This window comes from Pinus tabuliformis, chromosome 4_2 (assembly GCF_031772625.1).
Source record: "Pinus tabuliformis cultivar Carrire ecotype Pingquan chromosome 4_2, CPIR1, whole genome shotgun sequence".
NCBI classification, from domain to species: domain Eukaryota; kingdom Viridiplantae; phylum Streptophyta; class Pinopsida; order Pinales; family Pinaceae; genus Pinus; species Pinus tabuliformis.
The window spans coordinates 627,390,384-627,395,486 of record NC_142304.1 but is presented as its reverse complement, the minus strand read 5'-3'; the positions used below and the strand labels follow the sequence as shown (position 1 = coordinate 627,395,486).

Below are 5,103 nucleotides of genomic sequence, written 5' to 3'. Positions count from 1 at the left end.
CTAAATCCCGACCGATGCCCGTCGCATGCAATGTATTCTGGAACTCGCCAGGCTTTTTTTTTTTAACGTTAGCCAAATCCTGCAGACTTTTCGTACACTTTTCGTACAGATACAAGGCATTGTTGTCTAGCCCTGCTTTGACCAGAAAAAGTTGAGAAGCGCTCTATGCCTATTTATTTCTAAATAAATTTTTGCTATCGTCTCCACTCCCATACCCATATCAGGCAATCCTAGCAGGCAGGAAGGAAAAGCTATTCTTCGCTGCAGCCTAATCATCATCCTCCTCTTGTCTCTGCATCACAGTTGTGGTCCGTGTTCCAATCCCCGGGCCACCTCTCAATCATGTCTCAGACACTCAGAAAAGGCAGCTATGAGCCCGAGGCTCTGGTGGACTCCAACGGCTTACAGGAGCCGAAACGCTTCGAAGGCGAAGAAACAGGCCGGTTTCTTGATCTACTGCAACTAGACCAAACATTAGCAGAGGAAGCAGAGGACTCCGCTCCAGTGAAGAGCTCGTAAGCGAAGTCATGAGAAGCCTGGAGGAAGAGATTGCTGCCACGTGTTCCACCGCTTATCTCGCCTCCAACTCTGCGGATACTTCGGCGGCCTCTGTTATTTGTAGAGACCATGAAGTCCAAACCCTAGATTCGAACACGGGGGTCGATCTTTCTTATCTCGTGGAGGCTTCAGACTACGAGCTCGGCATTCCCCAGAGCACCGCTTTAGACTTGAAGGGGGAAGTCTGTCTAGCTCCGAACGTAGCATCTAAGGGTTTGTCGGAGAACCCGAATCTCAAATACGTTAGTGAAAATTGGGACTTCGAGGATGACTTTGAAAGTTATCAGCAGTTTCCAGTGTACGAAGATGCCGGGAATGAGAGGCTGGTGCAAGATTATTTAAACACAGATTGTATAATCCCGGGCACGTTATTTGACGGAGAATTTTCTGAGGCATGGATAGTGTAAGCCGCGCGTGAAATGTATCCAAGAGCTGTGAAATGAAATGGTTTTTATTGAGGTTAATTAGACCTAGCGTCTAAGGACCACCCACTATAGTTTAATTTATATTTAGATTTTTTTAAGTTGATTCGGCTGTTATGGACTTTGAGTAAAAAAACGCTGTTTTGTGAAGCTTTGTCTCTTTAAAAATCTCACTAACACTAACACTCTGCTCGCTGTTATCAAACTGACCATAGATAACTTCACTTCATTTACTGCACACCTGTTGATAAAATACCATTCTGTTTCTACCGAACTTTTATCGTTTTAATATAGAAACACTTTTTTTCTCAATTTATTGGTAAACTACGAAAGATAATTTGCGTTACTAAATGAGGAGGTGTTTTACTGTGATGTGTCTAGGTCGCGAAAAATATAGTGAATGGTGTAGATTAATTAAATCCTTCTCAGTTACCTTTTATGGTTCAGTCGAGAATGTCTCCCAGGAAAAAAAATTGTTTAGTTATAGTTTTCAATTATTATATTATACATGTTATTAATTTTAAAATTTCCTCAATGTTTATGTTTTCAATTTTATTTTCATTAAAATTTTAAATATTTTGCTGAGGTCGCACAAATTTGATTGTGTTAAAGGGTTTTTAGAATTTTCTTTTGGGTTGGTTAAGTATTTTGTATTGACGAACAACTTGAAGTGAATATAAGTCGAACTCGTTGGTGATTGAGAAAATCAAATCTAGAATTTCAATCTCTTTAAAAGAATATAGTAAATGTTTTATTTTTGTTAATATAAAGATGAGAAGTATGTTGGAAATTTAGAATTTCAATCTCTTTAAAAGAATATAGTAAATGTTTTATTTTTGTTAATATAAAGATGAGAAGTATGTTGGAAATTTCTGGTAATTTCAAATAAAAATCTGAACAGAGAATATAATGCTCTGTTTCTAGGATCTTAACACAGGGAAGCTATATTTGATTGTTGAAGAACAGAGTTTCACACACTCATAAAAACATTGTATTCATTAAACAACTTGTTACAAAAAGATCTTCCTCTTAACAGAGGGATTCACCAAGAACTTCCACCTTCACACAAAAAAATTACTCTGTTTCAGCTCCAAATTTTTACACTACTATGTGTAAAAATAAAACTTACATTTACTGCTGTAAAAATCTTTTACATTTGCTTACTGATTCTATTGCATTTCATATGCAACTACAAAAATTACCTTACAATTGGGTTACTCCGCATTATCCTTTTGTTTCGAAGATCAACACAAAAGATCCCATTTACGCCGTTGCGTCTATTTTTCATTACATTGCATATATGTTCTCTTCAACAAAACATTTTCCTTACCTTCACACTGTTGTGTGCATAAAATTTCTCACGCGCTGGTGTGTGCTTCCCTTACCTTGTTCTCTCCACGAACAACAAAAAAACATTTTTCATATTACATATTTCATTGCATATATTTTTAACAATAAAAAGAACATGCCCATACCTTTCTTTTAATCGTGCCATACTCCGTGCAGAATGAACTAAAATCTTTTACATATATTTACGAACCTCAATTAATTTTACTTATTGTTTTACTGGCGGTCAAAGACTTTCACTTCACGCAATATTCATTTGCTGCAGGCCTGAACGCAGCTTTGGCTTTAATCAACGGACATCCACCATCCTTTCAATCCAACGACTGACGCTCAGTCAAACCAAACAAGATTTATGTTCCGGGAAAAAAGTGGTTTTCAAATGCGTACAGTATCGAGGCCGTTTGAGAAAATACCACCAACTTGTGAAAAGTGGTGCCATGGAAAACATGCGGTTTTCTGGAATTAAATGCGCAGCAGTTGGAATTATATTTCAACACTCCCCTTTAATTTCAACTGCTGGGTTATCAGTCATACCCAAACATTTCCTCAAAAATTCAAAGCTTTTCTGCCCCAATGGTTTGATTAGAATATCTGCAACCTGCTCCTGAGTTCTGCAATGTTCTAAGACAATTTCTCCATTGCTTGCCAATTCCCTGATGTAATGAAACCTTGTGTCAATGTGTTTCGTTCTCTTATGAAACACATAATTCTTGGATAATGCAATAGCTGAGCTATTGTCACAAAAAATCACAGTTCCTTTTACTTCTTCTTGGCATAAGCTCCTTAACATCCTTCTCATCCAAACTGCTTGACATGTTGTTGCTGTAGCTGCCACATATTCTGCTTCTGTTGTAGACAATGCTACAATAGGCTGTTTTTTAGAAGCCCATGAAATAGCTCCTGAACCCATGTTAAAAAAACCAGATTTGCTTTTTCCGATCATCTACACTTCCAACCCAATCACTATCAGTGTATCCAATTAAATCTGAACATTCTGAAACAGTATATAAAATTCCAAACTTTTTAGTACCTTTAACATACCTCAAGATCTTTTTTGCTGCCTGCCAATGTGCTTCTTTTGGTCTCTCCATGAATCTGGAATTTAAAATAACATCATACATTATATCCGGTCTAGTTGTAGTCAAATACATGAGGCTGCCAACTATGCTCTTGTACAAACTAGGATCAAAATCCTTGCTGCTGTCCTCTTTGCTGAGTTTTAATCCCATCACTATGGAGCGATTGCTGCTTTGCTCTCCTGCATATTAAATCTTTCCAACACTTCTTTAACACATTTTGCCTGTGAAATAAAAATTCCATTTCCATTTTGTTGTACTTCTATTCCTAAGAAGTATCTCAGCAAACCCATGTCAATCATTTCAAATTCTTCTTTCATGACTATTTTGAAATTTTCAATGAGATAATCATCATTACTTGTGAAAATAACATCATCAACATATAACACAACAATTAGAATTTTACCATCCTTTTCTTTGATGTAGAGGGTGGGTTCTCCCTCACATTTTTCAAATCCATTTTCCAGTAGATAGGAATCTATCCTACTGTACCACGCTCTTGGTGCTTGCTTCAGCCCATAAAGAGCTTTCTTCAATCTGCACACTTTGTGCTCTTGGCCTTTCTTTTTATAGCCCAGAGGTTGTTCAATGTAAACCTCTTCCATTAACACTCCATTTAGGAATGCTGACTTCACGTCCATTTGGTAAACTTTCCACTTGTTTTGTGCTGCTATGGACAACACTACTCTCACTGTTTCCATTCTGGCAACCGGTGCGAAAGTTTCCTCATAGTCTCTCCCATATTGCTGCTTGTATCCTTTGACAACCAGCCTTGCCTTGTGTCTTTCTATTTTTCCTTCAGCATTACTCTTGGTCTTCTAAACCCATTTAACTCCAATGACTTCTTTTCCTTTTGGTAGTTCAACCAGATCCCATATCTTGTTTCTTTCTATGGCATTGATCTCCTCATCCATAGCTTCTATCCATTTCTTATCCTTAATTACTTCTTCGAAATGAATAGGGTCATCGGCATGACAATATAATGCAAACAAAGAATTAATACCTTCATTTGTTGCCTCTTGTTCATAAATATCACTTAAATTTCTGAACTTCTTATCTCTTTCATTTGGTGTACAAGTGCTTGAAGAAGCACTTGAATTTCCTCCTTGTGATGTGCTTGGAGAAGCACTTACATTTCTTCTCAAGGGTGTCCCTTGCTGTCCTTGCGTTGGTGCTGCTGTTTGGGGATATATTTCAGCCATCTCCTCATCATGTTCATCACGTGACAAAGAGCTTTTAACATTCATTGTTTTCTCTATGCTTCCATCCCAAGTTTCCTCCTCAATGAACTGAACATTTCTACTCACAATGAGCTTCTTGGTGGATGGGTTATATTGCCTGTAAGCTTTGGATTCCTCATTGTATCCAATGAAAACACATTTCTCCCCTTTGCTGTCCAACTTCTTCCTTAGCTAATCTGGAATGTGTTCATAAGCCACACATCCAAAAACTTTCATGTGGGTGATTGTTTGATTTGTCCCACTCCATGCTTCTTCCGGCACTCTGTTCATCACTAATTTTGTAAGGCACCTATTCAAAATGTACATTCCACAATGTACAGCGTCAGCCCAATAATCATTTGGCAAGTGATTTGCCTTTAACATACTCCTCGCCATATCCATGATTGTCCTATTCTTCCTTTCAGCAACACCATTTTGCTGCGGAGTGTACCTTGCTGTAAACTGCTTATGAATTCCATT

At 37.8% G+C, this 5,103-nt stretch overlaps 1 pseudogene; it reads left to right on the top strand.

Annotated features, from left to right (window-relative positions):
* The first annotated feature begins 219 nt into the window (after positions 1 to 219).
* LOC149170904 (uncharacterized) lies at positions 220 to 1,035 on the top strand (annotated as a pseudogene).
* The last annotated feature ends 4,068 nt before the right edge of the window (positions 1,036 to 5,103 follow it).